Source organism: Oryctolagus cuniculus, chromosome 14, assembly GCF_964237555.1.
Source record: "Oryctolagus cuniculus chromosome 14, mOryCun1.1, whole genome shotgun sequence".
Classification (NCBI taxonomy): domain Eukaryota; kingdom Metazoa; phylum Chordata; class Mammalia; order Lagomorpha; family Leporidae; genus Oryctolagus; species Oryctolagus cuniculus.
This window is the reverse complement of record NC_091445.1, coordinates 48,872,460-48,894,395: the sequence shown is the minus strand read 5'-3', so window position 1 is coordinate 48,894,395 and position 21,936 is coordinate 48,872,460. Positions and strand designations below refer to the sequence as shown.

Below are 21,936 nucleotides of genomic sequence, written 5' to 3'. Positions count from 1 at the left end.
CTCCTAATTAGAAACTAACAGACTGCATTTCCAGGGTTTGGCTAACTTGACCCCATATGCTCTTTTCTTTTTTCTTATCCCCTTGGAAGCATGTGGTAAATGAAAACCAGGCTGGTCTTCAATAGTTTGCTTTGTGCTTCTTTATTATGGTCAGTCACAGTAGTTGAGCAATGAATGTGTCACTTTAAGAAGAAAATCTTCTTAACCTTGAAGGGATGAATCAGGTGTGAAATGTTCTATTTGATACATTCAGAGGGGTCCTTTTCTAGATTTATACTTTAAAATTGAAAGAATGTTTTTATACACTGAAGTCTGACTCAGACCGTGGTTTAAAAATATCCATAAACATCACCTTATATTTGTTGTAAGAAATAAAATATCGATCATTATTTTTCTGAAATAAAGTGAGAAAATATTAAATAAACCTAATGAGGCTTCCTTCACTGTTCCAAGACATCAGGTTACTGGAAATATTGTTTCTAGCCAAAAGGATTTGCCAGTGCCTGTAATTTCATTAATAAATGTATGTATATATTTGAAGGAGAAAGATTTTATTATCAATTGGTACTCTGCAGCAGGTCTTTAATTCTGATGGCTAAGGGGCGAGGAGGTATAATTATAAATTAATATCATCTAGATAAGAAGGGGTAAATTTTTAAATTGCTAAAGTCTGCAATAACGCTAAGCTTGTTTTGAGACTCTGCTTTCGCAGACCCTGGCTCTAAGGGACATAAAATAATGAAAAATAGTTGGCTAAACTGCTGGCAAAACTCTTATTGTTTGTACCACTCTTGGAAAAGACTCTTGGGGCTAGCCCAGGAATCCTTGCTATTGATTGGCTAGTTAAATAGAGGACTATTAGCTTCTGACAGGCTAGATTGATTATACAGCAGCCGCGGGAGCTGAGACTCACAGCTGAGTGAGCGTCAGGGTGAAAGCAAGGAAGAAAGAGAGAGAGAAAGAGAGAGAGAGAACACGAGGTGGGGAGAGAGGCAGTGTACATTCCATAGCAGCACTGTGTGACTGCCTGTGCCTGATAATCTTGCTTCCCAGCTCCCTCAGCGAACAACTTACTGAGGCGCCTTTTCACAAGAGGTTGTCGGCTCTCAGCCCCAGCAAGAAATAACAGACTTCACCTTGAAATAGCTCATTTCACTCCTGCTTCATTAAAGTGGATTTTGCAAAGAAAACAGAAATCAAGTCCCCTTTCCAGCCCCACGCCGTTCCAACGTTGAACAGAAACAGTTTCATACTCCAGGTAAGGAAATTAAATTTTTATCTCTGGATTTCATTTTAGTCATTCATATTAAATACAGCAGAGCTTTGAATGCTTTTAAAACTATGTTTGCAGTCATGCATTAAAATGAATTCTGTGCAGAAGCAGGGGTGGATTTACAAATGTTGGAAATGCATCTTTATATGAATGAATTTGCTTTTTTAAATCTCTGAGTACCTATAAGTGTCTCTTTAATAAGACCACTAGATTATAAATCTATGTATCAGATACCAACTCCATACTGAAAAGAAATATTTTGGCAATAATCTTACAACCTGAATATTGTTTTTAGCTGTTAAACAACTTTGGAAAATAATAGCATATTAAGAAAGGACTGTTACTGCATTAACTGTCAACTATTATATTTCATGCAGACATGGGAGCTATTTTGTTATTAAGTAATTGTCCGAGGTTATTTTTTTCCAGATCTGTCATTTGACAGCAGTCTTAACTCTTCAACCTAAACGTGATGTTTCTTGAATGATGTGACATTAGATTCCCCTGTTATTATGTCCTGATGGCGGTGCTTGTTCTTAAGAAAGTGCTGAGCTGAGGCAGAGAAATAGGACTCTGGAGCTGTTCAGCTATTCTGACTTGATCGCTGAGCTGCAGCCTATCTATTAATGTTTTAAGTTTCAGTGCTGTGTTGTGGAGGTAAAGTGTCTGTGAACATAAAGGAACTTTGCATGTATTCATTCTCTGTTGGCAATGGGGCTCTCTACTTACTGTTTCTGAGGAAAGTGATGGGATGGAAAAGGAAGAATAGGGATGGAGAAACGCAATACTCTTATAGGTGATTAATGTTAGGTTTATAGGTCACAGATAACGACTACTAACAAGACATTGTGACAGAAAGGATTTATTTCGTGCTTACTGGCACAAAATAGTTTGAGACATTTTCATATCCATTTATTTGCTTTTGGATCAATGAGGAGATATTTTACCCCAATTGCTGTTCTGATTGTCCTTTTGAGTGAAGTTCCCAGAGTCAGTCCTCTAGTCAGAGAACAAACTGGCATGTGTGACAAGTCGGAAAAACTTTTTTATGTGTTCAGTGTTGCAAATAGATCATGATTGCCAACCCTCTTGGGAACCAAGGAATCTGAAGTTAGGAAATCACATACTCTGAATGGCTATACTTGTGTGCTCATTTCAGCTGTTTTCATCTTTCAAAAACCTCAAAATTGGAAAACATAAATTATCATAGTTCATCTGGTTTCCAATTGAGAAATGATATTTGAATGCTTTCTAATAATGAAAGTATTTATTACCTAGGTATTTCCATTAATGGTAACCATGCCAGAATATAATAGCTGTGTTGTGACTATAAATTTGGGAAAGCACAGCTTGTCTAAAGGAATGGAGTTACGTTTTAGAGAATGTCTAAGGTGTTGTCTTTGAATTGAGTCGTTTAAGGAGAATGTTTTATATGTGTTTCTTCTCAGTGCTGTGTATGAGATACAAATGCCAAACTATCAACTAAGGAAGATGATAAACACTATAGGCCATACATTTTGCTTGCAGAAGCAGTATTATACCAAGTCTACACACAGCATTTGTCTTGCACTATTATAATGTTGCTTAATTATTGTTATAGATATATTATGTTAACTATACTTCATGTGTTACTTATCCAAAATTGTGCTTTGATAACACTATTTTATTGTTTATACAAATAATGTGACTTATAAAGGATATGACTTAGTTTTAACTAATTCATCTACTCATTTTACATTTAATATAAGAAATTATTTAAAATTCCATAATGTTATTGCAATAATCATTTCATAGCCTATTTTATAAATGCAGTTTCTATGCAGCACTTATTTATGGACTGTATTGAGTTGTATACAATATAGAAAGTAATTCTGCATTGCCTTGTGCTTTTATGAGTTTTTTAAAATTTTAACATAAGTAAATGTAAATAATCATACTTAGATTTTTAATTTGAATAGATACATTTTTCCTTAAAAATGACTTCTCAAACAATTTCTCAAACTGCATGCCACTTGCTCTTGGGCATTCTTACTCTCAATATTACTTTTATTTTCTTTTTAAATTTTCCTACGAATTCTATAATATCTCCTATAAGGAATTTGATTTCCCCATCTCCTTAACAGGCAATAATTAATGACCGAAAAATAAAGTTTATTTTTTAACATAAACATTCCCACTATGTAATCAGTTTGTCACCTGCATTGCAGATCAGTGTTTCTCAGCTAAGGTGATCAAGCAAGAGGAGTGTCCTTGGAGTACTGTGAGAAAGTGTCAATCTGAGCTGACTTTGCCAATTCATTTTAGCAGTTCTCACTTTGCATCACTGAGAGAACTCCATTTGACCTTTGCATCAACTTTCCTTTCATTTCTGTGGTAACAGATGTCTGTCCTGATTACCCATTTTAGCCATCCTGAAACAACAGGAATTAAGAAAGTACAACCTCTTCTATTTTTGTGGATATCTGAACCATTAGGGGGCTCTTTCTTCCTATGTAATATTCAGAAAACCAAGGGGAGAGGTTAAGCTACTCTCTTGAATATTTCCCCTATTTTAAAAGATGCTTGAAGAAGCTTTCTAGTCCCTTCCTTAAAAGGAACCCTGAGGATTAATACAAAATCTTTATTTTCACTTGAAATGAAGTATATCCTATGCTTTCAAAATTTATTCTCTTTAAAATATTCTTGTACATAAGATACTTAATTTTTTTTTTAAAAGACAATAATTTGAAATATCAAATCATCTCTTTTTGGCCAGTTTAAAAACTATATGCAAATAACATTGTAACAAATATAAGGAGAAATCAAAGGGAAGAAACTTCCTGTAAGTCATCCCCACATGTCTGTGAATAGCACAGATGGAATTGGGAACTCTGTGGCTTGTGTAACTTGCTTTCTGGGAAAGACAACAGCAAGCAGCTGATAGAGTATATTACTTGTTTTCTATAAAAATAGGTACGAGAAGAATGAAAATAACAGGATGGCTTTACCATCAACACATTTTTTATGTAGGAAATACCTTTCTTTAAAGTCCAAAAAATATTTTCTTCTTCAGAGTATATATGAAAGTGTCTTAAACATAGATGGGGTGAAGCATGGGTTGATTGTGGGGGAAAGGGTGATTTCTATACCACTTTTGAAGGTTGTGTATATTAAACTGCACTGCTGACTTTCTGAATATATGGAAGCTTCCTCCTCCCATCAGTATAACAGGTAAAGATATGCTCTTACTGCAGACCTTGTTTGGGAATTGGGCAGAATTTAATTATGAATCTATGCACAAGCCCTCTATTTGGTAAGTCTAGGATTTTCATCCAATGATACCAGCTCTATGGATAGAGATTTATTTAGGGAAGTAGAAAAAGGGGAGGGATTCTGAGCAATGCAACATGGAATTTCAATCATTTATTGAATGACTTGTTGCTTAAATGAAACAGGTAAATGGCAACAACACAACTATTTATTCTGGTAGTGTGTTCAAAGTAAACATCCAAAGGTGTTTGAAAATATGCATACCTTAGAGGAGTGAATTTTGAATGCAACCAGTAATATACATGATTCTGTGGGAATAATTCTGAGTTTGCTTGAATCATGCTGGTATCTGCTCTACATGTGGTCTTTTTCACAAAATTAGGTTTTGGTAATGCAGATTATTGAGTGACTTGAATAGGAATCCAGATGCAAAAGATGTGATATTGACAGTATGAAAAATATTTTGAGAACTTCAAGATTGTTCTAAAAAGGGATTGTCTTTCTGTTAAAGTACCATAGCATTGGAGATGAGTGAAAGGCCTAACATTGAAAATGAGACAGGTAGATGAAAATGCCAATTGTATATGAATTTCATGCTGCAAAACTTTGTCCAGACTCAAGAAATAAATAGCAATTCAAGGAATCTACTGATAATTTCCACTTAAGGATACACAAGTGGGGATACCATTGAAGTGTAATATCTCTATACTTCACATGGTTTAAGGAGAAAGCTCTATCAAGATATGAGAAGTAAGAACATGGGTAACTATCATGGACAACAATTCATACAACAGGCTGCTCTCAGATGTTCAAAAGAAACAAGAGGGCACTTTACCTTTGGGTTTAATCTAATAGGCTGAGCTAGATGATGTCGATAATTTAAAGGTATACATCTTTTTGTGTTTTTTGCTATTGTTACTATCCCTGATGAACAGAAGTCTCTACACAGTCATTTGTGGGCTTAATTGTCTTTGTATATATAAGTGGGTATAATTGTTTTTATAGAGTTTGAATAATGGGAAAACATAGGCATATGAGCTTTGTCACACAATTAGTGTTCTCTATCTTCCATTTCACTTTTGGCTATGATAATATCTTCATGTGTTTAGCCTTCCTTATCATTCCTCTGGATTAAAACATTACCAATGTTTCTCATCTCCTTCTTGAGAATTATTCTACTTTTAATAAAATAAAACCATCATTATTAACTAAGTATTAACTGTGTCTGTATGTCTGTATTCCATCCTTCTATTCAAACAGAATGACTCAGAAATGAAAAGTTAATCCTGTACATTCCTTTTTGCATTCTTTATAGCACAGTGTCCATGCTACTTTTAATGACTATTATTTGAATGAATAAATCAAAACATTGGTTCTTAGTGCCTTAAATGTCAATGGTTTTTGAAAGCATTTTAATGTATTCAATTTCCCTTACTTTCCCTCTTTTAGCTTCATTTACAATTAAGACGCATGTAGTGGGTTAAAGTGCAGTATGTTTTTACCATACATGAAGATGAGTTGCTATAAATCTTGACTCATGATACTTCTCTGCTCACTGGTAACAGTTATATTGTGGTAGGTGGAATGATGTATGTAAATCTGTGAGAGAGAGAAGGTGCTACAGATAAATATGAAGTCATTAAAGATTTTATACATTTAGATATCCCTCAGAAAAAAAATTTAAGTACTTAGAGCAAGAAAGCATTTTAAGGTAGAAAATACAAAGTGGAGATTTTTTGTGCTCCCTTTTGGGAGTTTTTTTCATTTTTTAAAAAAGATTTATTTATTTATTTGAAGGGCAGAGTTGGAGAGAGAGAGAGAGAGAGAGAGAGAGAGATGGCCGCAACAGCTGGAGCTGTGCCAATCTGAAACCAGGAGCCAGGAACTTCTTCCAGGTCTCCCACATAGGTGCAGGGACCCAAGGACATAGGGCATCTTCCACTGCTTTCCCGGGACATAGAGGAGAGCTGGATGGGAAGTTGAATAGCAGGGACTCAAGCAGGTGCCTAAATGGGATACCAGCACTGCAGATGGCGGTTTTACCCGCTAAGCCACAGTGCTTGCCCCAAGTTTATTCAAATTAAAATAAGTTGATATTGAAACCAAAGGAAGATTAGCTTGCTAAAGCACTCATAATATTTTAGAAATCCTCCTGAAACAATGCTTAGATAAATGTGTGTGTCTGAAGCGTAAATCAGACCATCAGTCTCTAAAGATGTTTAGAGATACCACAGAGAAAGAGATAAGGAAAATATTTTGAATGGCTCTGTGGTCTTTCTTTTTATTGTCTGTCACTGTCTGTCTCTATGTGTAGTTGCAAGTTGGCATAATTATTCCTACTAAAATGAATTATATGCTGAAATGTCCCCTCCTGACATTCATTTAGTAACTTAGGTGTGCTTTTGATATTCTTTTTTGTAAAGCATAGCTGTTGGCTGATGGATGTACGGAGGGTATCACTTCTACCATCTAGTTATGAAAAGCTTCTGTCATACATCAATACAAGTTTAATGACTTTCCTGGAATTAGAAAACTGACCAACTCATTGCCAAGAACACTCCTTGGCAAACTGTTTCTTAAATCCGAGGACAAAACCGTTTGACCCAAAGCAGCAACACTGTGGCCGAGAACAATGCTAGGAATTTTTCCACAGTAAATTTCTAGAGCACAGTTTTGATATTCATTTGTTAGAGGGAAAAAGAGAATGGAGTGCTGAAGTTCAAATTCAAGTTCTTCTATTTTGGAAGCATATACTTACAGAAGTGATCCCAAGTGTCCAATGAGATTATGGAGGTAAAAAGTGCAGGAGTGTGGTTGTCATATTATGGCACACATAAAAGCAAGAGCAGGGCTCATGCTAAAGTTAAATTCTTCGGAATTCACAGTGCTTTAAAATCTGATCTAAAAAGATGTTGCTATGTTTCCTTCAATCACTCAAGAAACGTTTCCTGAGCAACTAGTAAGCAGGACTTTTCATTCTTAACTATTTAAGCTGCTGCAAAGATGAATAACAAGTAGATTAGAAATTTTCCTTGTAGTAGACAAGTAAGAAAACTGTGCTAGTAATGAAGCTATGATCTTTTATATGGAAATGTGCTCCTTCATTCCGTCTTGTGTGACACAAGGCTGAGGCATTTGAAAGAACATTTCCATTTCTTGTTTTTGAGCTGATTACATGTTAGCTTCTGCCAAGAAAATATTAGGAAGATAGAATTACCAGTCAAGAGGAGGTAAAAGGCCCTCTCCCTTCCTTTTTGTTGGCTCCTCTTAGCATTGCCTCCTCACCTCAACAGTGTCAGGGGATAACAAAGAATTTTCTACCTGCTTCCAACTGCTTCTAGTGCTCACAATCCTAATCTCTTTGTGTCTGTTCCATGGAATAGCACAAGGCAGGCAATGCTTTTTCTCCTGCTCTGTTCCATAAGGTCCCTCCTCCATCTCTTAGATTCCTGTAGCCCCAACATATATCTGCCATTGAGAACACAAATTATTTCAATGCCCATTATTTAAGATGGGAAGAAAAACTTCAAGTCAAAACATGTAGATTATGGTTTGTTTATGACACCTTTCAAAGAGCATTTCTCTAAATCTAAAAGGTTATAAAAAAAGAACCAGTTAGTGTCCTTTGTTCCTCCAGCCTTAGGGGTGTGGCTGCTCACAGCCTTCATTATCTCTTTGTTGCCTCACTGTGCACTTCTGTATTTTCAGTCCTCCAGAGTGTGTATTACACTTGCTGCTTCCTGTTGAAATAATGATTATGCTTTCTATTTTCTTGATGCAATACCAGCTGAATAGAGTTGAGAACTGATATTACAAATAGGAGAGTTGATACCACAAGTTACACAGGTAATCAATCTAGGGTCCAAGGAATTGATTTCATCATGTTTTTGGCCTTAAGCACATTGTTGAACTGTTTGCTAATAGTAATGGGGTCCTAAGTTATCTACAATATTCAGAGGCTTTCCCAATTAACCAAGTGTTTTAATTGTGATCAATGGCTCTCAGAAGCAAAACTCTAGTAACTACTTGGTAACTGTTTTTCAGTATCAGTTACTAAAGGATATTGCAAGTCTGTGAGATGGAATCCTTGTTTTAACTGCACTTGAGAGCTTGCATATAAACAAATGAGCAAGCAAGGTGAACAAATACATAAACTCATGGCTTTAAATCATTTGAACAAATCATTGCAGGAGAAGCAGAAAGCTTCTAAGGCCATCTGAATGATCTAAGATTGAGCTAAGAAATGTGAAATTCCAAGTTTCTCTAAACTTCTCTTTGCAACAGCAAAAGGCTTCCTCTGAGACTAGTCATCCACCCAGGTTTGGAGTTTACTTGGAGGGTTCATTGTAATGTGTAGAAATGATCAGCTTATAATAGGGTTCTATCCTGTTAGGTCCATCAAAAGTTGAAAATATTGCAAGTCAAGAATACATTAAAACTCCTAACCTCCCAAATGTCCTAGGTTGGCAGCACAGCAGGACGTAGAAGGCTGGTTGTTTCTACTTGTGATCCTGGGACTCACTGGGTGGCGCTGCTGCCACTGACAGCTGTCACCAGGGAGGGTAGCAGTAGCCTGGGAAAAATCAAAACTCCAAGGACAGTTTCCACTGAACAAAATAACTACATGTCTTCATAAAGTCAAAATAATTGTAAAAAAAAAGTGATGACCATCTGTATTCAATAGTGATCTATGTTCAGGGAACTTGAAATGCTTTGGGATACAGGAATGTTAGAGCAGACTTGCTGGATGCAAAATGATCCCCATACTCCCCTTCACCTCACTCCCACATGGATGTATCAGAAGACACTTCATTCACTAAAAAGCTGAAAAGCAAATAGGGGTGAGGGCACCAGGACATTTCCAATACTACTAGGAAAATTTTGTAGTGCTCTACTCCACAGATATTTGAATTGTCTCTAAAATGGTGAGAAATATGCAATAAAGAATTGTGGGATAATGGAGGACATTTGGAGTGACCGTGCAGATGTAGCCCAGTATGGCTAGAATGAAGGGTCTCCAAGATACTGTGGGACAAATAGACTATGGAGAGATAGATGAAGAGATTACCAAAGTATATGATATATTGTCCTAAGGGTATAGGTTTTGTGGATGCATCAAATTTTACATTTTTTTAAAAGATTCATTTATGCTTTTGAAAGTCAGAGTTACAAGACAAAAGGAAAAACAGGGAAAGAGATATCTTCCATCTCTGGTTCACTATTCAGATGGCCTCAATAGCCAGGGCTGGGCTAGGGCTGGGCCAGGCCTGGGCCAGGCCGATGTCAGTAGTCAGGAGCTTCACTCTGATTTCCCATATGAGTGGCAGGGTGCAAACACCTGAGCTATCTTTTGCTTTTCTCAGTCCAATAACAGGGAGCTTGATAGGAACTAGGGCAGCCAGGACTCGAACCAGCACCCAAATGGGTTGACAACATTGGAGGCAGTGGCTTTACATTTACACCACACTAGCCCCTAAATGTTTTTAGTCCATGGAGTTAATATAATCTGGTTACCCTCAGAAATACAAGTAGTTACCTTAAACATAAGTAATAATAGATTACAGTTGCTCGGGACTTTTCTGCAATTGGAGAATATGGGAGTGGATATATTTAATATGGACTTTCCAACTAACTTCTTTCATTGCAAATGTTAGCATGAAGATCATAGTCCCATTTTGTTTTGGCAGATAGTAGGAGTCTAAGGAGCTTGGCTGTGATTACTAGCATAGTAGATTTGTTATAAATAAATGTGTTTCTTCAAGCACTTGAACTTCCTCAAAATACAAGCTACTATTTTGTGCATGCTAAGCACACCTTAGATTTGTCATAACCAACTGTTCAAGTTAAGCTTGTGAATGGCTATCTGAATTGTTAGAACAAAGTATTTTCAAACCCAATGAACACTAATTACAAAAATACTCACCAAATACTCTTTTTATAATTTTATTTATTACTTCCTAAAAGACACAGAAAAAAAAAACAAATTATAGTTATTTTCAACAATTTAATGGAAGAAAATTAAGCAGGCATTCAAGAATTGACTTGTTATATGCAAAAACTGTAAAGCAACATTAAGTATTCTGTTGATGTTGAAGCAGTATTAATAAAATGACCATTAAGGAAGGAAAATTTAGGACTGGCATTGTGGTATAGTGGCTAATGCCAACATCCCATATGTGCAACAGTTTGGGTCCCAGTTGCTGCACTTCTTATTCAGCTCCCTGTTAGTGGCCTCGGAAAAGCATTGAAAAATGGCACAAGTGCTTGGGCCCCTGCCACCCACATGGGAGATCTGGAAGAAACTCCTGGCTCCTGGCTTTGGCCTGGCCAGGCTCTGGTCATTGCACCCATCTGGGGAGTGAACCAGCAGTTGGAAGGTATCTCTCTCTGTCTCTCCCTCTCTCTGTAACTCTCCAAATACATAAATTAATAAATCTTTTTTTTTTAAAAAAAAAGAAGGAATACTCATTGGGCTACAGCATTTTAACTTGTAGATTTCAGACTCCATTTGTGTGTTCTCACAAACTTAACAGGTAAAAAATACTTCCCATTGATACCAATTTGATTTTCCTCACTCCCTCCATCACCTATTTTTCAAGATAATTGAAAAGTAAAGGTTACTATTTATTGTAAGAACAGTTGAACATTTTATTTGCATTCTTGTAATTCCCACATTAATGGCCAATTCAATATGAGTCAGATTATCTTGCTAATTTTAGAGTTAGATTTTTCTAAGTGTTGTAGACAAAATGGTGGTTAGAGGAGTCATTACAATATGTCATGAACTCTTGGTATGCCAAATATGATTCATATGCCAATAGAATTGGCATTAACTCAGAGCTTGTTGGATATGGTGGGGATATACCGAAGTCAACCAAATTGATATCTATGTTTTAACAATGTCCTAAGTGATTCATGACATGTTAGGAAAAGGTAGAAGCAATAAACAATGCTGGCTTTTCTGATTTAAGCATGATAGTATTCATCTTGTTAGAGGATATCAATATATCTTTCCATATTTTAAAATTTTGGGGGGCTGGTATTGTGGTGTATCAGGTAAAGGCACTGCCTGCAATGTCAGCATCCAATATGGGCATCAGTTCAAGTCCTGGCTGTTCCATTTCTAATCCAGCTCCCTGCTAATGCACTTGGGAAAGCAATGGAAGGTAGCTCAAGCACTTGGGCCCCTGCAACCATGTGGGAGACCCTAAAGAATCTCTTAGCTTCCGGCTTCAACTTGGCCCAGACTCTATTGGTCCAACCATCTGGGGAGTGAATTTGTGGTGAACGATTTCTGTCTCTGTTTCTCTTCCTCTCTCTTTGTACTTCTGATTTTGTAATAAATCTTTTTAAATTTTTTTTTTACTTTTAATTTTTTAAGTATTTATTTATTTACTTGAAAGTCAGAGTTACACAAAGAGAGAAGAAAGGCAAAGAGAGAGAGAGAGAGAGAAAGGTCTTCCATCAGCTGGTTCACTCCCCAGTTGGCTGCAATGGCTGGAGCTGTACAGATCTGAAGCCAGGAGCCAGGAGCTTCTTCCAGGTCTCCCATGTGGGTGCAGGGGCCCAAGGACTTGGGCCATCTTCTGCTTTCCCAGGATATAGCAGAGAGCTAGATCAGAAGTGGAGCAGCCGGCACTCAAACAGGCGACCATATGGGATACCGGCACTGCAGGCGGCGGCTTTACATACTATGCCACAGCGCTGGCCCCTTTAAAAATTTTTGTTAAAAATTAAATTTTTTTCCTATTTAAAAATATAGCTTAATATTTTAATTTTCTATAACATTGTACTTAATCTAGAAATAATGGGATAAGACACATGTTTTCTCTTGAATTAATTGTATACCACTAATAAGAAAGAAAAAATACTTCTGATAGAGTATTTATAATATTTTTAATAATTATTATGAAGTATCTATACCATGCAGCTGTAGTTATTTAATTTCATTAAATATCTACTGGTGGTGAAGCTTTTTTTATATACAGTATTCGGATAAATTTTAGTAACATTTCATTATATATTTTGCATTATTAAAATCTTAATTGATAACTATGTTCCACATTTTGCTTAGTGAGCAAAGCATATAAGGCTGATCTGAATTATTTTTCCTCAAATAGTTCTACCTTCTGATTCTAGAAAAATTCTTCAGGCATACATGAAAAGTATTACCAGTTATTCCTTTTTGTATAGTAATAAACTCATTTTGTTCCATGTCCCCAAGCAATACTGAAACTCTTGATACTAATTTCTATTTCTCCTTTTAAGATTTTATTGCATATACTAGCTATTTTGGGTAAATGATCAATTGCCACTGAGTTCCTTTACCCATTGGATTTGCGAATATCCAAAGTAGGTCACCTATTTTCTTTTCTATTATACATGTTTAATATGTATAAGAATATGTTTATGATTTTTATAATTAAACTTTTTAAATTTTTACCCTAATACCTTTGAATATCACTATAGAAATCATGGCATGCCCTTTTGTGCATAATAGAGTGTTTGACTTGATATTTGTGGTTCATATGCTACAATAAATTTCATAAAATTCATGCTCTAAATTTTACAAAAGACTGTCATTTTATTTTGAAGTTTTTCAGAAAACCATGAAACTATTTTTATGCTAATATAAATTATTAAAAGATATAACACTAGATTGACTCTCTTGCATAGACAAATATAATGTTATTCAAGTATAAAATGGATTGTTTCAATTAAAAGAAAAATTTTTCATGCCTCTAATTTTTCCCCTTTTGTACAGACCTAATATTTAGGGATATATTCTTGTTGTTGTACACATCAAGGGTTTAACAAATTCCTAATGACACATATCTGCCATTATAGTCTCATACAAAGTAGTTTAACTGCCTTAAAAATACTCTTTCCCACCACAGATTAAGCTTTTCCTTACCTTTCCACCCCGGTGATCCCTGACCATTTTACTGACTATATAGGTTTATTTTTCCTAGTATGTCCTATAGTTGGACTCTTAACTACATGTGGCATTTTCAAATTGGCTTCTTTTACTTATTGATATGCAGTTAATCCCCTTTCATGCCTTTTTGGGGTTTGATAGCTCATTTTCTTTTTGCAATGAAAAAATATTCCATTATCCTGATATATCATGCCTTATTTATGTCATCACCCATTGAAGAACATTTTGTTTGCTTACAAATGTTGGCAATCATAACAGTAAGCACTATTGTGCAGGTTTTTGTGTGGGTGTAAGTTTCCATTACTGGATCAGATAGTCAGAATATGTTTGTAAGAATCTGAAAACCTGCCTTCCAAAATGGTTGTATCATTTTATATACTACTATCAATAAATGAGAGTTCCTGTTGCTCCACATCCTCACCAGCATTTTGTGTTGTCAGTGTCCTGGATTTTGACTATGTTGTTGTGTTTATAATGCTTCATTCCTTAAACCTACATTTCTCTAGTGATACATAATGTGGAAAAGTTTTTCATACACTTAGCATCTTATTTTTCTGGGGTATCTATTTAGATATTTTGCTTATTTTTAATCAGATTGTTGATTTTCTTATTGCTGAGATTAAAGTTTGTTTATTTGTAATAATTGTCTTTGAAACATTTTGCAAATAGATTCTCCCAAACTGTGACTTGTCTCATTACCTTGATATACCATGCAATTTTAAAAAAGTATTCCTTAACTGTTTTGCCTATTTGACAAATATTCATTAAATTTGAAAAACAGTAAAACTGAATTCCTATTCCACATCAAACTTAGTCTAGTGGAGTAGAGAATTTTGTAAATTTCTAATCCGAAGAATTGTCAGGAAGATCAGGTTCTTTGTAGCTGAAGGGATGGGTTACACATTAAAAGGAGCAGGTGAATTGAGATTTCTCTGCTTTTAGTTTCTCTGCCATTAAATTGGCTTTGACTCTTAGTAGAAATTTCTTTCTCTCTTTTGGCTGTATTTAAGGCCATGAAACAATTCCTAAAGTATTTTGTCCTTAAATATTGTATACATGTTTATATATAAATATATACACATAAATGAGTGTGTATATATAAATATAACTAATAAAATTGCATTTGATTTCAGATTTCCACTGATACAAAAGAAGCCAGTAAAATGAAATATAACTATGGTCATCAATGCAAGTATTTGAATAGTTCTGAAGATGGAGTGTACTCTCTGTCTAAAAGTAATGAAAATTCACTGGAAGATATGTTATTCCAGAGCAGTCTTTTTAAAACGTATGCTTGTCAAACATGAAATTCAGAATTTTGTGACAGCATGAGAACCTGATGGCAGAGAATACACTGATGCAGTCCTTGAATTTTCCATGACGCTTCTCGCCTGCACTTAGCAGCTGTTTATTGCTTGGATCACTGGAGCATATGATGCTGAACCAAGTCACAGGTCAATAAAGTCATTTACAATGATCAACCCTCTGAGTGAAAGAGATGATGAATCAACCAGAACTCCTTCAGGCGATAGATCTAGCAGGGGAATTTCGCACATTAAGTAGCAACATATAATCAACTGAATCAGCAGCCTGCATATCTCCTGATTAATTTTACTACCTTTAGAGAAGACATACAACAGAGGTTTAGATCCATCTTTTCTCTAATGGGGATGCGAGTTACATATCAAACTATGCAGGAAACTTTTTAAACTTGAACTTGTAAAAACTTTGTGCTTTCTTGATTTTAATCATATCAGATTTGAACTAATTGTTACCCTTAATATTCTTTACTTTATATCTGTCATTTTCTTGATAGTTTAGGATAATGTTCAGTTATATTGCGGTTACATCATAGAATAGTCCTTTATTGAATGCTCATTGATTACCATGAGCTTTGGTCTGTATGTACCATTTCCTTTAAGTCTCAAAAAAGCTACAAATCAGTTGACAGATTTAGTCATGATTGTGGAAACTGAGCTAATAAGGAAGTTAAAAAGTATTAGAGTTTGAGAACTCATAGAGGGTAGAGAATAATTCAAACATCAAGAATAAACGTTTTAAACTTAAATGTATGATTTTAGTCACTATGTAATGAGCAAATGATGTTTTAGTTAATTTGTGAAAGGAGTTATTTTTTAACTGTTTAAAGTTGGGAGCTATATTATATTCCATGCTTCAAACTGATGTAAGAATTAAATGGTCGGTTGGGACTAGCGCTGTGGTGCAGCTGGTTAATGCCCTGGCCTGAAGCGCTGGCATACCATATGGATGGCAGTTAGAGACCCGGCTGCTCCACTTCCAATCCAGCTCTCTGCTATGGCCTGGGAAAGCAGTAAAAGATGGTCCAGGTCCTTGGGTCCCTGCACCCATGTGGGAGACCCAAAAGATCCTGGCTCCTGGCTTCAGATTGGTGCAGCTCCGGCCGTTGAGGCCACTTGGGCAGTGAACCAGTAAATGGAAGACCTCTCTCTCTCTCTCTCTCTCTCTCTGCCTCTCCTCTCTCTGTGTAACTCTGACTTTCAAATAAATAAACAAATCTTAAAAAAAAAAAGAATTAAATGGTCACTGTTATATTTGAAACCTGTGGGGAGCAACTGGGAGCAACTCAGACTGGACTAAGTTACTGGAATTAAGACTTATTCTATGCATCTGCTTTCCCACAATATGGCGCTGAGAAGGGAGAAGCTTCTACACAGCTGCCTCCAGTTCAACCAATAAACTGTGGGACCTGCTCCTGATTGGAGGAGAGCAGCGTACTCAGCGTGTGGGTAGCAGAGTTGGGATTGGTGGAAGAGGACTATAAAGGAGGAGAGAGACAACATGCACCAGGAACATCTAAGGGGGAGCATCTATCTGAAGGAACACCTGTGCAGCCCCCGAGAGAGCCGGCCGGCGGTGTGCCGCTCCCCCGCGGAAGTGGGGAATGTGGCAGGGGGAACCGCCCTTCCACGGAGGTGGAAGGGTCGGTAGCCAACCCGGGAAGGACCAGCAGCCAACCCGGGAAGGACCAGCAGCAAACCCGGGGAGGGCCGAGAAGACGAAAGAACAGCGCAGGGTCCTGTGTCGTTCCTCCACGAAGACGGGGAGCGACAGAAACCCAAGACAAAACTCTTATAAATCTCAGTTAACATTTTTGAATTCAGAGAAACAGACACCATGTTAACTATTTAAATAGTCATCTGATTTAATTCTTTTCATTCTGTTATTCTTCGTGCCTATACTGAAATATAGTCCCTCCAAGAGATATTTGAGTTGCCTTTTCTCGGCTTTCTCTTCAGCATTTAATTTTTTTTTTTTTTTTGTTTTGCTATTAGGCATTCAAATTAGGGTGAGGTGACAATTCATTTTGGCTTTGCTTTACAGTTCCTGGATGTCTAGTGATAATGATGCCCACTTGGGCATTTTAGAAAAATGTCTGTTCAAATCCTTTGCCCTATCTTAGTTACATTGGTTATTTGTCATATGAATAGCTTAAAAGTATTTTCTCTCATTCATTTTCTTGTGAATTCACTCTTTTGATCGTTCCCTGTGCTTTCAGAGTAGTCTTAATTGTCTTAAGTTGGTATGATTGAATTTGATGGCTGTCCTTTTGAAGTATTAATCAACAAAATCTTTACCTGTTACCAATGTCTTGAAGGTTTTTCCCATGTGGTCTTCTAGCATTTTCATAGTTTCAGGTCTTACATTTAGGTCTTTGAGTTTATTGTTAATTTTTGTATGCTGAAAGGTAAAATACGTATTCAATACCTGTACAGAAAGTGAGACTATCAGATTTCCCTTCTTCCAGGCAAAATTCTGTTGGTAATATGTAGACCAACTGAAAATGGAGAAAGCATTTAGAAAATCAGAGGTCATCACTAATTGGTTATAATATGTGATATTGATATAAAAAATAGAAAATAAGATTATTATTTTCTGGCTTAAGAAATTTAATGAATGTGTGTTCTACAAACAGGCAATGTGAGGAACAGTTTGAAAATCAGTAGATGATGGAAATTTTCTGGACTATTAGTGATTTGGATATACGTGAGAGAAAGTAAGCGTGAACTCAAGACCTTTGGGAAGTTAGCCTGAAACTTCAGGAGTGATCAGAGGGTACCCATAACTTCTATGTCATGGATAAAGCCAGCAGGTTGACTAATGGTAGCTGATGACAGAAATAAAACAAACAATGCCACTGAAAATCAGTTTGTATAAGAAGATTAAAGTGGGGGCTGGCACTGTGGCATAGCAGGTAAAGCCACTACCTGCAGTTCCTGCATCCCATATGGGTACCAGTTCGAGTCCTGGCTGCTGCACTTCCAATCCAGTTCTCTGCTATGACCTGGAAAGCAGTAGATGATGGCCCTAGTGCTGGGCTCCTGTACCCACATGGGAGACCCGGAAGAAGCTCCTGGCTTCTGGCTTTGCATTGGCCCAGCTCTGGTCATTGCAGCCATTTAGGGAATGAACCAGTGGATGGAATATTTCTCTTTCTCTCTCTCTCCTTCTGCCTTTCCATAACACTGCCTTTCAAATAAATAAATAAATCTTAAAAACATTAAAGTAAACTGAGAAAGAATGTTGGAAAAAAGAAGGACATTTAGAACAATCAGCACACTGAGGTAAAAAACAAAATACAACAAAAAACAGGAATGGCAGGGTGAAAAAATATGGGAATATCTTATATATTGCTTTTAGGCAGATCAGTCTAAAATTCAGGTGTTTGATAGGGTACATATTTGCAACTTGGGACATCTTTATTCCATATTGGCATACACAGATTGGAGTCCTGGCTCTGCTACAGATCCTAGTGTACTGCTAAAGTACACCCGGTGAGACAGCAGTCATGGCTCAGGTAGTTGGGTCCCTGCTACCCATGTGGGAAACCTAGTTTGAGCAGAGGGCTACTGGCTTAAGCCTGGCCCAGTCTCAGATGTTGTGAGCATTTGCAGATTGAACCCAAGGATGGAGGATCTCTGTCTCTTTCAACCAAAAGCAAAAAAATAAAAATAGTAAATTTAATTGCTTAAAACAGCTTATCTTCTTTATATAATTTCTTTTCTTTTTAGATTTATTTTTATTTACTTGAAAGGCAGAATTACAGAGAAAGAAAGGGAGAGAGAGAGGTTTTCCATCCACTGGTTCACTTCCCAAACGGACCCAACAGCGGGAACTGGGCCAGGCCTAAGTCTCCTACACTGCAGCAGGGTCCCACGCACCAGGGCCATCCTCTGCTGCTTTCCCTGGCACACCAGCAGGAATCTAGGTCAGAAGTGGAATAGAAGGGACTGAACCACATGGAATTCTGATGCCACAGGTGGCATTAGTTCCTCTGTTATTTCTTAAAGTTTCTATTTTCCAGACATTTGGGGAAACCTTGGCTTGGTGGTTCTGGCATATCTTAGTCAGCTAGGGCTGTTACACAGCAATGGCTAAACAGCATTGATTCATTTCTCATGGTATTGGAGGTTGATGATTCCAAGGTCAAGGTTCTGACAGATTTCATTCCTGGTGATTCTCTTTTGGCTTGTGGATGACTGCCATCCCATTGTGTACACAAGTGGTTTCTTTCTGTGTGTGCAGAGAATGAGAGAGAACCCTCTTGTCTATATTCTGATGAGGATGCTAATTTCAACATGGTAGTCCACTTTCAGGTCTTCATCCAAACCTAATTATGTTCTAAAGGCCCCACCTCCTAGTACCTTCATATTTGGTTAGGGCTTCAACATACAAATCTGGGGGGAAGCATCACAGTAATCTTTTCTTTTCTTTATTTCTTTTTTTATTTTTTTTTGACTGCTAGAGTTAGACAGTGAGAGAGAGAGAGAGAAAGCAATGATAATGATTGCTACATATCTTACCAGGCCTTTGTCAGACCTCTATCACTATGAATTAGCCAACAGTGGCAACTTCATTAAAAAGGACTGTGGAGCCTCTATAATAATGAATTTTAACATGATATGAAACTTTCTTTTAAATAAGAAGTAAATTTGACTAGATAAACTTGTGAAAGTATTTAAAAGTAACCATATATATTGGAATATTTTCATAGAATAAACATTTTTTAAATAACTGAAAATTAGATAGCACATTTAAAAATAATACTATATATTAAGGATTTAAATTGATCTATAGGAAACTTTTCAGAGAATCTTGATGCCTAGAAAATTATTAGAATAATATTAATATAGAATTTTTTGGAAGAAAGTGAGATTTTATACAGACTAAATTATTTTGAAAAATAGCCAAGCAATGATTTTACTTAAAGATGTTTTCTTTATTAATTTCATAGATATTTAATCTTAATTTGTGCCTTCTTCTTTGCTGCATTTCAAACTCTGACAATATTTGAGATTACCAGTAAGTTTTTTCAGTGTTTATTAGCTTCAAAAATATAATTATAGCCAGAAAGCAAAAATCAAGCAAATTGAGTTTGAATAATATTTTTTTCATAATGAAAAACCTTTGCAGTGTGCTTTACATGTGTTAATATTATTTTTTTGTATTTTACTAGCAAACCTTTGACAGTATACTTTAACAATATAAGATTCTAAAAAATTAGCAAGATATTTTCAAAAATCCTTCATATTTCTGTTTGCTTATAAACTTACACATCTTTTTTTAAGGACTTATTTATTTATTTGAGAGGCAGAAGTACAAAGAGAGAGAGAGGTCTCCCATCCACTGGTTCACTCCTCAAATGGCCACAATGGTGGAAGCTGGGCCAATCCGAAGCCAGGAGCCAGGAGTTTCTTCCAGGTCTCCCAGGTGGGTGCAGGGACCTAAGCACTTGGGCCATTTTCCACTGCTTTCCCAGGCCATCAGCAGGGAGCTGGATCAGAAGAGGAGCAGCCAGGACTCAAACTGACACCCACATTAGATGCTAGCACCACAGGCAGAGGCTTAACCTACAGTGCCACAGTACTGGCTTGACTTACACATCTTTTATCTCTTTAAGATGCTAATTAAAGTGAGTCAATTAAAATGAATACAGGTTTGGGGATTTTTCAGATAGCATCTTTGGCCACTGTAATGTAGATATCTATAAAAGAGAGTGAGAATCTAAGGAAACATCCTTAGTGACCTTTTAATGTAATTGCCAAAGCAAGGGCACTGCAGTTTAGAAGCAAAGATCAACAGTGGAGAAAACTGGTGATCCCAGCAGAGCCAGTGCATTTTTCTTTCAGTTTTCATTAACAATGAGTTCAAATCAGACAGGGCCTCGTGGTGTGAACTGTAGCAGCGTAATTACAACCTTAACTTAGAGTAATTAAACCAATCTTTTCTTTGGCAGAGCTAGAAGATGTGGAGTAAGGAGGCACTTAAGACCTTGCCTTTAAAGGAGTGAAAAAGTAGTTAAGACTTTGACAACTCTCTAAAAATTAAGAGCTGATTAAACACCAAGGATCATGTCAGAACACGTCTCCTTCTAACTCAAATCTCTTAGATTAAGCAAGATGAACGATTTATCTTCAACAAATAAGAATACAACAGAAAGTCCAACTAAAGTAGTATTTTAGATAATGCTTTATTTCATAGCTGCTGAACTTTCAAATCAGTGATTTACATTTGCTTATCATGATCCTGTCATTCATTTATTTCCAGCAGGTTCGTATTAACACCTCAGTTTGAGTTACAGCTATAATGAATTTCTAGAAATGTTGCATCTTAAAACAGCACACACTTATTGTCTTTCAATTACAACATGAGTCTTGCTGGAATAAAATCACAGTGTAGGCAGATTACATCTCTTTGTGAAGGAAGGTCTGAGGGTGAACCTGAGTGCTTGCTCATTAGGGCTTTTAGTAGCATTCAGACCCTTGAGGTTGTAGGATTTGAGTCCCAGGGTACTTCTAGGAGCTCATGTGTTAAAATGAAGTCCTTCATGATAATCTATGATAATACTCTTTTTTTTTAATATTAGCTATCTTTATTCTGAAAATTACCTTTTGCCACATAAGATGTCATATTCAGATTCTGAGCACTGGAGTATGGGCATCTTTGCAATATTGTTATTCTGCCTGATGTAAGTTCTACTTATATTAGCTTCTTTTCTATGTATCAAAGATACATTGTGCAGTGAGAATTAAGATATTCCTTGGGATCATGATTAGGTTTGTTAGGCAGAAAATGAATAATAATTTGGATAACTATAAAATATGAAAGTACACCAGGCATGCATCAAACAGAACAGATTATAAAGCATTGTTGCTCCCATATACTATCCCCAATTATCAGACACACAGTCTGACAAGGTTTATTTCTCAATCACACTGCAGGTTATGGTTTGCCAATTAGTGGTTGCCTCACATAATTATCACTATTGATTTCATAGCATAGAAGCGTCCACTACTTAATAATACTGGGAAAGAGGGAGGAGTGAACAGCGTATTGGCCTCCAAAGCTTCTACCTACCAGTGGTAACTGCACTTCTGTTCACCTTCCATGGCTTTACCAAATCACAGGCCCATGCCAAACATCAGGTTGCAAGTAA

The 21,936-nt window shown here is 36.5% G+C and overlaps 1 protein-coding gene across 2 annotated transcripts in view; it reads left to right on the top strand.

Annotated features, from left to right (window-relative positions):
- The first annotated feature begins 911 nt into the window (after positions 1–911).
- Positions 912–21,936, top strand: part of CDH18 (cadherin 18) — a 966,744-nt gene continuing 945,719 nt past the window's right edge. For both annotated transcript variants that reach the window (XM_070056895.1, XM_051853855.2), the window contains exon 1: positions 912–1,258. The gene's annotated coding sequence lies outside the window, so the exon portion shown is untranslated. The remainder of the gene's footprint in view (positions 1,259–21,936) is intronic.